The 13,113-nt window shown below is 37.4% G+C and overlaps 1 protein-coding gene across 21 annotated transcripts in view; it reads right to left on the minus strand.

Annotated features, from left to right (window-relative positions):
• The window catches only part of POU2F1 (POU class 2 homeobox 1), a 122,709-nt gene that overhangs the window by 92,091 nt on the left and 17,505 nt on the right, over nucleotides 1–13,113 (minus strand). For 6 of the 21 annotated variants that reach the window (XM_065076930.1, XM_065077059.1, XM_065077053.1 and 3 more), the window contains exon 2: nucleotides 1,934–1,992. The exons of 13 other annotated variants lie outside the window; for them this stretch is intronic. The gene's annotated coding sequence lies outside the window, so the exon portion shown is untranslated. Of the gene's footprint in view, nucleotides 1–1,933; nucleotides 1,993–11,141; nucleotides 11,446–13,113 lie in introns of those variants that run through there. 2 more of the 21 variants (XM_065076943.1, XM_065076996.1) reach the window with 2 other exon arrangements.

Raw genomic sequence — 13,113 nt, forward strand, 5'->3', positions numbered from 1 at the left:
AATCTACCTGAGCTAAGGAATATAAATAAAATAGAATTACTCCCCTGGGTGATTTTTATTTATTTTCATGTTAAATCTTATTCTCAGTGGATCCCAATACATTTATCAAAACCTTATCAAAAACATCTGGTTTCCAGTAGTCACCTGAAAGGCATACATTTTCCATATAGCCCCATCAGAATTCCCAGCACAGCGATTCCAGAAGAGCCAGCGCCATCTGGGGGGCCAGCTCTCAGCTGAATAAGCACCCACCACATCTCTCAAGCCCAATACGATGCTGCTCTCTGCAAACTGCTCCACATCCACAATTTTCTGAAAAATCCTTTATCATTACTTCAATAAGAACCAACACATATTAATTCTTCAAAAGACAAAGTGGCTTGAGCTTGGTTTTCTAAAGAAAAAACATTAGGGTGTATCTGAGACAGGCTTCCAAGTTCAGTCCTCTCCTTTTTGAATTGCTTGAGCATGCTCCAATAGCTCACTAGCGGCAGTTAATATTAGCTCTCATAATATATTCGGCTTTTCACCTTCTTTAAATATCCATGCCATAGGCAATATTTATATGAAATAATTCATAACTGCAGACTGCACTTTTCTCAAGCATCTTCTTTTTGTCTGCCAGACCACCTCCTCCCCTCAATACTATGCATCAACTACATCCACATAATTTATATATTCCTTTGTGGTTTTTATCTAAGATGTGTATACTGGAACTGTTTGCCAATAGTATTTATAATAAAACATGACATTGCAAAATGCAGAGAGATTTAGGTGTCAATATCATAATAAATTATTAATAATTGGTTTAAGTGAATTCAATAAAATATTTTTAACTCATAAGGATTTTAAATTGTCCCTTATCGACAATTAACCCATCTCCCTCCTGATTTACATATTCTGACAACATAAGCATCTACCTATTGCACACTATTTCCAGAGTGCAGAAAGTAACAGTAAATCCATAATGCAACTTTCCTACTTGATAACACTCTTTTCACTACTTGACTATTCTAATTTGAGAACAGATCTTTTCTGCATTTGAACAAAAATCAACACTTTAAAACTCATTACATAACTTAAAACACTTCTTCCTTTCTCAGTTAGGACTATAAAGTACCTCATTTTAAGGATATGTATTTTAATGAGCCTGCAAAAGGTTAACTTAATTTAAAAGTCCACAGGCATAATTAGACTGTGCAAATCATACAAAAATCATGTTTATAAACTGACAAGCAAATAAGTCTCCAGCTGACTGTCAATGTAGCCATTAACAGCAGAGGTTGGTTGCCATTGTGCTTTGTAGAGAGGCTTCCGTCTCACATTGTCAGCATATTTATTAACTATTATGCTACCTGCAAGGTAACCTGGGAAAAAGCATGAAATAGAAATGGTAGAAATTATTCTTTATCACAAGCTTGTTTTCCACGATTAAAAATTCTGTTTTCTGAAGTAATTATGGTAGTTTGGTTTGTTTTTTAAATGGGGGAATTCCACTGGAGAGAATTGCAGAATCCATACCTATTACTATACATAAACTTTACAAGCTAGACTGAATGTATTTCAGATTATGGATACCGAGTAGAAGAAAAAAGCTAGAAGTAAAGAGCTTACAAAGCTATTTATCTAATTGGAGCTAAAAATTCAATCTGTTTTGTGCACCAAGAGTGTCTTTGAGTATTAATTAAATTCATAAAACACTTTGAATACTGACAGTGTTACAGCCATATAAAACAGACAGCACTGAAACACTTCTGATGTACTAATTATAGAAATGTAAAATATTTGAGACCATTACTAACTTAAGTTTGGGTAAGAGCAGAAGACTTGAATCCAAAGAATGTGCTGCCTTCCCTTGGAACTTGTTTGTCCCCACACTTGTTTCATTGCAAGAGGAAGTTTACCTTTGCCACCCCAAAAATCTCACACATACCTGAAGAGAACTGCAGTCACAAGTATCTGGTGATGCTGGACAGCATTAAGCTCCTACAGCTGGCAAAGCAAATAAGTTAATGACTACAAAGACTTCTGGCTGTTTCTGAGAATTCTCATATATTTAAAAAACAAACACACACAAATACGTTAAAATTACTTTTATTCTGCCCAGAATTAAACCCAGGGTTTCGACCATCTTAAATATGCCATTCTGTGAACACTGGCTTGTCTGCTAAGTTTTCATATAATTATGTTTGACTGAAACATTTCTTATGTTCAGGACATTTTAAAGGATGGATTTATTTATATTAACTCCTTAATGCCTGTAGCATGAGGCCATTTTATTGCCTTCTCAGAGCATTCCTAGGATCCCTCTCCTCCCCTGCCTTAGTGTCACAGAACTTGCAGAAAAAAATTCTATGTACATCTGTCTTTCTGTCAAATTGTCCAAAAATCAACCAGAACATTAGAAAGTTAACCAGGGAAGTGGAAACAAAGACACATCACTACTTATGAAACAAGTTAAAAATTAATTATTTCCTTCAATAACAGATTCAGTTCACATAAAACCTTTCTTCTGGCTTAAGCCAAATAGTTCTAACAACCAACTTCTAATAATTATCAGCCAAAAGAAAGATGAAAAACTAGCTTTACACAGCAGAACATTTCAAGTATATGATACAAAATATCAAATATTAGACAACCAGTACCTATCATGATGGTATTGACTGACAGATTCAAACTACTATTTTGGTAAACTGGTCCTGAATCATTTTATCACATGCACACTGGAAAACAAGGTGTTAAGCACAGCTTCTGAAAAAAAGACACTTCTAGAGTGCAGCTATCACTTAATATTTGGGGCAACAGGCAAAGTATAGTCATATACCACACTTGAACCAGACATCAAGAAATAGTTTATAAAGGAACCCAAATAAAATATACTCCATTAATCCAGCATACAGATCACAAAAGAGAAGTCATTCAACATGACACTGACTAGAGGCAGTAGTTGTATTATTTTAAAGTTAAAAAGAAATCTCAGCTGTTTATTTTGTTAGTGCAGCTTCCAGGCATATGCTCACTTAGCTTTCAGACAGCAAATATGTATATTGTGTAAATAGCTTTCATACAGTCTCCCTTCTCCTGTGACGTGGACAGCAGTCACCTGTCTACTTAGGGCTTTCTATTCTAGAAGTCACTATGTAGATTACGTATTCTATCTTAACTTACATCCCTTAATTGTGCACATCCACTGAGAATACTTCAGGGAACATATCCAGAAATACATCAGTGCTACCAAAACCAGGTAATTGCTCTGATTTTTTTACTTCACTTTAAGATACATCAGATTTCAGGGCTACACTAGACCCACAGTAAGAAGTAAAAATACCAAACCCTACCAATAATACTCATAATCATAACAATCATCATCATCCCTCCACATTCTCATCCTCTTTTTACTTCTCTGATATTCTTTCCTAATCAAACCACAGCCCCCAAAAGGTGCACGAGTATGAACTCAAGGCTTCCTAGTGGCGTCTGCAGAAAACACAAAACTACAATATCAAACCAGAACTGGAAGCAATCAGGCAAAACATTTCTTCATTCCAAAGATACTTTACTAATATTAGAGTGCTTCTTCAGGGAGAACCTCAAGCAGACCAGAAACAGCAGTTATGAACTGAAGCAAATAATAGGTTACTACTCAAAGTTCTTCATATTCCATCCTCTCCTGATGTCTGTACACTTGAGATTACCATTGCACTTGCCTAGCAAGTGGCAGCAAGAATCAGTCCAGCAGAAGCTTGGTGATGGGCAAGGGGCAGCACATTGGATGGGCATGGAAACATGAGATCCTGCCTTTGCAGCAGCAATCCACACTTGTGTTAGTTTAAAACAAACAAAACCACAGAACTAAGGGCATCATACTGATACCACAGCTCCCCAAAACAGATTAAGCTGCACAGAGATGATGTGAAGGGACAAGATTTCCCCAAAGAGCAAATGCTCCCACTGCTTTCCTCTGTCAGTTACGTGGCATCAGGAAAATTGGTTCCCCTAGCTGATATGGAGGAAAATCAACCCTGAAAAGAATAGATTTCCCCTCAATCAGCAAATTAAACCACCTTTATTTTAATTGTTCAATTACAAAACAGAACGCTTGGGGAGGAAAGGTGTAAAAACTAACAGTCAAAGGCAAGGGGATCCCCTTCAGCAGGGGCCAGATGTCAGACAAACATAAAACTGCACTAGAGGTAACACTTCTGCAGGATTTAAGAACCAGTGTACTTACAGTACAGATAAAACCCATCCAAAACAAACAAACAAACAAACAAACAAAAAAAAAAAAAAAAAACAAACAAAAAACCAAACAAAGAGAAGGAAAAAAGTGATTTCATCAAATTACAAAATACAAACCCCTCAACTTAACTGGTACAAGACACTGTAATACAACAAGGTTTATCACTGCTTACCTTTAGTACCCCATGATATTTACATGCACGCCTCTGTTAAACTGAGTTTTACCTGATAGATGGCATATATGCATGTCTTTTCCTCTCACTCCCATTATACTTGTATAAAACAGTATGTTCCATGGAGGCAGATTTGAGGGGTATAATCCACCCTTTTCTGCGGTTAAACAGAAGCATATTTACACTTGCTCTACCTGCTTCCATTCCCTGGCACTTTGCTAATTAGCAAGTCCTGAACAATCATGAGATTCTGCAGAAATATTAAGCCAGTTTGATTATTTCTTCTTCCAATATTTGTCTGTTTTAAAGTCAATATAAAAATAGTGTGGTCAAGGAATTGCCTGTGGCTTTTCCCATCCTTGCAACTTTTTCCATAAGGTAAGAGCATCTCAAAGAAGAAAACACTGCCTAGGCACTTCAGATTTTCTTATATGCATATTCGTATCCAGAAACAGATTTGCTACTGACACTAAGCAAGTGGAAGTACACAGGGCAGTTGCTTTATCAGTTCTCCCTAAGGCAACAGTGCCACCCACCTCCTATTTTGTGAGCTACCAGCACTCCCTTTTTTTTTCCCCCTGCCCCCCCATCCTCTCACAGCAGCTGCTGCTCTTGGAAAAAGAGTAGCTATTGTTTCATGACAGAGATACACTACTGCTTACACAAACACAGGATTAGATAGCACTTCTGTACCCCAAATAAGGTAAGGTTTGGTCCCTATAGAGTACAACTTGTTGTGTAGTCTCAAACTCTGCTGAGGAGTTCATGTAAGCTTCCCAAATCTGGTAAGGCAGAAAAACAAGGAACCATGTCCTTATCCGAAGGAGTCAGATGAAGCTTATGAAAACAGTAGCCTTGAGACCTATGGCTTCAGAGTAATCCAAAAGCTTCAGTTAAATGGTGCTATAAAAACTATATATTGTTTTACCGCATCTTGATAACAACACATTCTATTTTTTGTACTGGAAGAACACTATCTCGCTGAAACCTCCTTTAAAATTACCAGAAGCATCTACCTCTTGTATTGGCACAACACAACTTCCATGGCAACTAAAAACACCCTTCATGCTTATTTTAGAGAAGCTCAGAGACTCATAAAGGAAACTAGAGTAGAGGGAACAACCTGCCTCATGACAAGCCTTTGTGCATCATGCACAAATGGGTATTTAAACAAAGACTGACTCATATACTCTCAATTTATTCAATCTTATTTTACTATACTGAAATGGCAATAGCAAACATTTGACATCACCTTCATTTTAATGGCAACTGATTAAGATATGGACACATGATTATTGCTTCACAAAAGCAGCGGCTCATACCAGGCAGTTTACAAATATCACCTAGGAAGAGTGTTCCTTAAGTCCTTCTGACAATTGTTTACCTTTTGCAATGCACTATTGGTGACTCCTCAACTCAGCTGTCACCCTGTATTAGTAACCGATTTGGGTTAATAATGAAGGATGCTTTTAAGAGCATTCACTGTTAATTCAGTCAGAAAAGCATCCTGCTACAATAGCTTTTTTTATCTGTATGGCATTTCTTTTTCAAGAATCTGACATAACAGAGCCAAAGCCTTCTTGGTAGCCATACTTTTCTAGTCTTACTAATTCTTATTTTGGGGAATTCGAAACAACAAGATTCCTGTCATCTGTGCTGGATTACTACATCTGCAATCTTGAAGTGCTGATGAGCTCTAAAATATCCAAGAGAACTATTCAAAGCTAGCCGAATAGCACAAGGCAGATATTTGAAAGCCAGAGAGAAGATTCAAGCCTGAACAGACAGTGCAGTAAAAGCCAATGGCTGCAAAGGGTTATTGCAGCTCGAATAATGCTCTGTGAAAACTGCAAATAGAATATTGAATAATATAAACCAGACTGTGGATTCTGGAAAAAAAATAAATCCGAATCTAAAAATTAAATTCAAGACACTTGCTATCCCTTGGGCAGGAAAAGTAAAGGAATATAACTTTGTGTACCCCATCAGAAGTATCTTTTATTAGTGGGACAACAATAGGGATTACTCAAGGAATACTTAATTGCAGACTTAGGGAGAGAAAGGAAAAATTAATTACTGTGCATGTATTCAGTATATTTTATCTAATGATCACAAAATCCACCCCAAACATTAAAACCTTAAGCACCCAACAAGGCATGGAAGTTTCTGACTGTCTGGGATTTTGGGGTGTTTTGATTGGTGGTGGTTTTGTTTGGTTTTGGTGGTTTTGTTGTTGTTCTATAGGGTTTTCTGTGTGTCTGATTTCTTTTTTTTTTTTACTTTGAAGAACTGAGAGCAAATCAAAACCCTGCAGCTTGAGAAACTGAGGAACATGTACACTAGGAAACTTACTTAAGATACCATCTGGATCCAGTATAAACCAGTGAAAGATCTCTGAAATCCTAAACTCAGTCCCCTGAATTTACTCACACTGACATTTTTAAAAGCAGCATCCTAATATTTTACTTGGTAATCAATCCTTATTTTAAGGATGCGATTTCATTTTATGTTTTGTTACAGAAGGTAATATCTCAAAAGTTTCCCTTGCTCTGTCAAACACACCAATTTGTTGCCAAAACAATATTGCAAACCTTTTATTTAAATATGCACTCTGTATCTTATTTCTTTACTCCCCAGCTAACAGCGTATTTATTCCATTGAATATGTTTTCTTGCTATCTCACAATACCCAAAACCTTAAACAGCAAGTACATTATGTATAAGAAATATCTTCAGATGAATATGCACAAGGAAGACACATGCAACCTTAACATAGGGAAGAAACCACACCACCTCAGGGTGGAATTTTGTTCAAGGGAGAAGGGCAGAATCTGCTAATACTTATTAAACAAACCCCCTCAAGCAATCTCAATTGAGACATAAGAATCCCCCACCAACAATAAAATTAAAATTTGGTGATGGCGTCTAGATGCCAAGAGTTGCAATGTCCCTGCAACAGGCAGTGTCTCTTTGTTGCTGGTTCCAAGATCAAAGCCCAGAGAGACCTGGAAGCCTCTGACTTGGAAAGCAGAAAGACAACGGCTTTTAGCAAATTTCCACAAGCACACCAAACTTCTGATTTGGAAAAGCTAACATCCAGCCTCTTTTCATGGCTAATAGTGTTGTACAGTGCTACAAAGGAATCTTTATCCCTATTCATCTCCCATACCAGCTTTTATTCTTTCATTCACATAGATCAATCTTCAAGTTTCACCAGAATCCCAATGAACAGGTATGCTGGTCCCCAAGATCTACATGCAAAAATAAGTTTAACTATGAATTAAGTAAGAGCATCACCAGGCCCTCTGTTACTGCCACAATGACATTAAACTAATTTGAAATATTACAGCTAAAAATACATTCTCCTTTCAGGTGAAGAGCAACTGTGTACTTAATATTGTCACTAGATTAGACCCATTCATTTCACAGTGCTGAAGGAAGCCAAAGCTGTCTTTAAGTTTTATAATGACAAATTCCCCATTCTGAAATGAAACAAAGTAATTAGAACTATGGCTACTGCATAAAAGGACAATTCTTTACCTTGTGATATAACTTCCCCTCAGTTGCTGTTAAACAGCGCATTAAATATTTGTTGTAGAAGGGCATGCAGTCTTTCCACAGTGCAGCTGACACTCCACCAAACAGAAAAATAATTCAGAAAGAGTACTCTTCTCCTTTGCACATGAGGACTGCTGATTATGGGAGCCTTGAGAGAGAACAGAAGGCACCAAGAGCTGGGTTCTCAGAAGGAAAGTTAGGAAGTGCCGTATCATTTCTCGATATTTGTTCATTCAGTTTTACACTGAATTAAAGCATGTTAATACTGATAAGACACCTCTAACAAGCAGAATGTATTCTTCCAGCATTAGCTTCCCATTCAAGACTTCAGAAAGGTAGAGGGCACCTTTGCAATTGCTACTGAAAGATAATCTAACTGCCATCACCTGAAAACCCAGGGAAGGGCATTTCAAAATTACTGGTTTAAATACCAGAATGCCTCATTTTGCAGCAAAACCCTAAGAAAAATCTGTTTCTACTACTAATGTAAGTTCTGGGACTCACCTGCAGCTTTACACTGCTGCTGACAGTTTACAGTACCAACTTGTAATGCATTCCTGTAACTATTCCTGCAGAGACTAAGGGCAAAAAACTTCCCTGCTAGAACACTATAAATACAAAATAGGCTTTTATGACTGTAAACTTGGAGTAACTTTTCAAGTCAAACAGTCATAAGACTTTGCATCCAAACATTTGTTTCTGCTCACTGGAAGCACAAGCAGTCTGGCTAGCATGGTTTTACCCTGTGCTTGAGTCTCTGTAATAGTACCATCCATCCTTATCTGACCAACCTGTGTCTGGAGAACTTTCATGTGTCCACAAGTGTCAGGTATTATGCAACTTCCTGTCCCAACTCCCCTTTCAGAACACTATTTACTCAGTTATAAGTAGACCACACATCAATGTTGCTGCTCACGGTCATTTAAAAATACAGTTTTTATGAAAAGAAATTATATACACAAAGGCAACCATCTGCCTTAACCACTCAATGACTCACTACATAAAAGCTAGAGTTTCCTAGCACAAGCACTATGTCCCAGTGTTGTCCAAGTGGATCCCATTAAAGCCGACAAAGTCAAGTCACTCCAAACGGGACACAATTATCCTGTAGCTGGAAACAAGCTCTCCTGCTACTTTTTAGATAAAGCAATGTATTTCAAGCAAAGAATTTATGCAGGTATTCTTATCTAGCACCAGTTCCACTGTCTTCAAGATCACAGGTGAAAGAGCCAATGGCTCTTATGACCAATAAGCAAGGTCAGGAGCCAGTCACTTTGGACACAAAGTTTTTCATTCATGATTCTGCAAGCCTGGATGGTTAAGGACTTCCTCATCGCTGTCTCGTGGGTTTGACGAAGGAGAAAGAAAACAAACATTACTGACACTACTGATAGAAACATTTTCACAAAAAAAAAGTAGTCCACACCAAAATATTCAAACCATTACTTAACTGTAACCAGCCTCATCCCCAACACCCCAATTGCCAAAAGAAAACAATAACTGAAGCCTAACAATACAAATCTCAAGCTTGTTTACAGGGTGGGCTGGGGTGCTCTCTGCAAGCACTTCGCTGTCCTAAGCACCCTGCATCTACTTGGCATGTTTTTATTTTTGCGTTCAATTTACTTGGGACTCAGGACAAAAAATAATTAACTAGAAATAAAGTGAGACAGAGGGGAGGGGAAGAGCAAAATTGAACAGAAGAGATTGTGTCAACCAAACTAAGTTTGTGTCACAGAGGACAAACCTCAGAGAAAAGTCATCAGAAAACAAATCACATATTACATTTCTATTATAAAGATGAGGGGTGAACATAAGAGAAAAACGGTAGTAAAGCTGTGTAAGGTTTCACTCATACAAGCCAAAAAAAAAAAAAAAATATCTTTATTCTTTCCCTTCTGAAAGATCATAAAGAATAAAATACTCCAGCTGTTAATTTTAAGACGGCTTTACTTTGGTTTTTGACCTTAGAAAGTGATTTCAAACCAGTTCTTACAGTTTCCCTCCCCTCATTAGAAAATTCTGATCACACAAATAAAAGCACTGACACCTGGATGAACTGAACTGCTTGCCAGTGTTACAGCAGGAAGAAAAGAGGAGAATTCATCAATTACTACTACTGAATACAAGTTCCATTTATACAGAAAAAATGCGCATCTTATTGAGTGAAAGCAATATGAAAGGAAAACATCTCTGCAGTGGCACATAATACTAGTATCTATACAGTCAAGTCTTCAGGATTTTTTTTTTTTTAATATAAAAAGGAAGTAAATCCAATACAGCTTCTCAAGCAAAGATTCTAGAACAGAAAATACGAGGCATCCATGTTCTTTGTACAAAGTCCGTATGCCTTCTCCCTGTTGTAGGCACTGCACAAATTAAAATACAAACCCACCAACTGAGCTCAACCAGTTGAGTTGTATAGTTCCTCAATTTTAATTTCATTCTGGATCAAACAACAGAACTGTTATATGTGCATTTAGTAAAAAAATTATGGTAAAGGGAATTTTTTTATCTTAAGAAAAGATGTGTGAGGTACAATGCTCTGCATGCTCTCAGAACTGAAAACATCCCTAGAAATCACATATAGAACCTACTGACCCTCTCAGAGCCCAATAAGTGCTGTTTTTCTGCTGTAGGGACTGCAGAGAACAGTTTTAAAGAGAACATTTCAAGGACACTTTTCTCCAGTCTGACTAGATATCAACCTTCTATGTTTATTAGCTCCACTCTATAATTAATTATTGCTGTCTACATACGAAAGACAAAGTTTATTGTAAACAACATCATTTTCTTCTACTCAATCAATGCTATCTGAGAAGCAGAAGCCAGTGCAAACACTGTAAATTTTGGGAGACAGATGAAATGCCAATCTCTGCCTAAAATCTTGAGGCTGCATTACTCGAATTCTGCACTTAATCCAACTGTTCTTTTTTAATTACATACATTAAATGATAACTGAATGACAAAAGAGGAAGTCCACTGATACTAAGATTTCTTCTCCACAGTTCATGACTTTGGTCTCAAGCATTTACTTCAGCAATACTTTGCAATTACAATCAGGCAAGTATCTCCCTATATACACACTACACCATAGACATAGATGTGAAGTTCACTCACAAGATGCACTATTTATAAAGAATAAAGAATATGAGAGGTCTTAATTTCTTACAGAGCTGTTCTTTTCTGTTATATCTTTCTCCAAACACTTTCTGATGACTTATTCCCCTGCCTTTGTGCTTCCTCTCCCTTTCCCCAAAATCTCTTCTCTATCACAGTCCTGCAACAGAAGTAAGCAAGAAGTTTGGTAAGCAAAACATCAAAAAGAAAAGGGTGTAAAAATATGTCCTTTTCCAAGCCACGCAAAACCAAAATTATCTAGAGTAGGGGTGTCAAACTCATTTTCGCCCGGGGCCACGTCAGCCTCGAGGTTGCCTTCAAAGGGCCGAATGTAATTTTACAGTCCTAAAATCACATTCAGCCCTTTGAAGGCAACCACGAGGCTGACATGATCCCCAGCGAAAAAAAGTCTGACACCCTGGATCTAGAGTAAGCAAAACAAGAACCAAAAAAATTTCATCATAAAAGCTGTTAGGTTACTGAAATAAACTTTCCTTCTCCCCATTTACTACAGAGGCATCCCAAATTTTCCTGCAAATGCAGGATTCTACAAAACTGGATCATCTAACATCTGTAAGTGGGACCATCTTATACAAAGCTATCACCAGTGGTTTTGATACACAATACAGACTAATATTTGAAAGTTCATTAAGCTGTGCTCATTATGCATGGTAATCTGGATACACAAGCAGCACAGCTTCATGCCTACTATTTGGAACAAAAGTCAAACTTGATTACCTGGTCATCACCTACACTGACAGCAGATGAAGCCTCAATAAGTTAAAATTAGTTAGGGATACATCCATAAAGCTCTTGGTGGGCGGGGCGGGGGGGAAGAGAGACACACACACACACACACTTAACCTGCTTTTATCTTTTTGTTTATACAGGCAACTTTATCAAACGTTTTCTTGTTAAACACGCGTATATTTTACTTTTAAAATATCATTCGTATGCATTAATGGAAAAGTTATTTCCCAACATTTACATTTGTTTTTAAAGAGAAATCAGGAACTCAGGTGTTTATCCTAACACCATTTACATAACAGCCCTGAAAATTCCAAAGCATATAGCAAATCTTCACCTTTTCTTTCTATTCAAGTGGGATATTGGGACAGTTTGTTTCTTCAAGTCTGTGCCTTAAGCACAGTACCTTCTATTGTCCTTTAGGACAAAATAATATGTATGGTACCACAGTACTTCAGCTGCTAACGGTGTGCTTCTGTTTCAGTAAAATCGCAACTTAGTGCCAAAGGAAGGACAGGGAAGTTCTTTATCAAGGAACTGCTGAAAAAGAATCCCCATTTGAAAGAAATATATATACTGTATTTCTAGATTTCTGTGTGCAAGGTAATGTTTCACTATTAAAGCAGGCATACTAATTTCCCAAACTGATGATTCAATGTCTGTAACTTAATGATTACTGTTGAAATACTATTAATTTTATTAATGATTCCTTTTATTATCAATTCATTTAACATCAATATAGCAAGCAGGAAGAAACAATAGTTGAGGTCACCATGAAAAAAAACTCATGTAGTATGGATGCTGGCAGTTAATAGTGAGCTGAAAAACGATATGCCTAAGTACAACCAGGGTATCGCATCTGATGATTAAACTCAAAGAATGTCAGAGAACACTCTGGCAGTAATACATGAAATGAGGAAGTGTCAATTTTTTTGCTTTCCCAACAAGAGAGGGGAAAAAAAGGCATTTTTATTGTCATAGTACTTCCAGCAAGTTGATATTAAAAAGGAGATTTCATGCCAAAGTCGGCTGTTTAATCAGATAAAGAAGGCTTTCCTATTTCCCATTGTATAGATCAAGTTGGCTACAGGAGCCACACAGAGCTTTGAGTAGCACATTTTTCTGTGAGGGCTGTATCGTTTGATCATGGCAAAGGACAAGGACTGCTGGGTAATCTGAATCAGAGCGGCAGAAAAAGGGAGCCAGGCAGCCTGCTGAGGCCAAGATAACCATGTCACCCCAGCATCCCACAACACTCCCAATTGTGGACCAGGCAG

Source organism: Columba livia, chromosome 1 (genome assembly GCF_036013475.1).
Source record: "Columba livia isolate bColLiv1 breed racing homer chromosome 1, bColLiv1.pat.W.v2, whole genome shotgun sequence".
Classification (NCBI taxonomy): Eukaryota; Metazoa; Chordata; class Aves; order Columbiformes; family Columbidae; genus Columba; species Columba livia.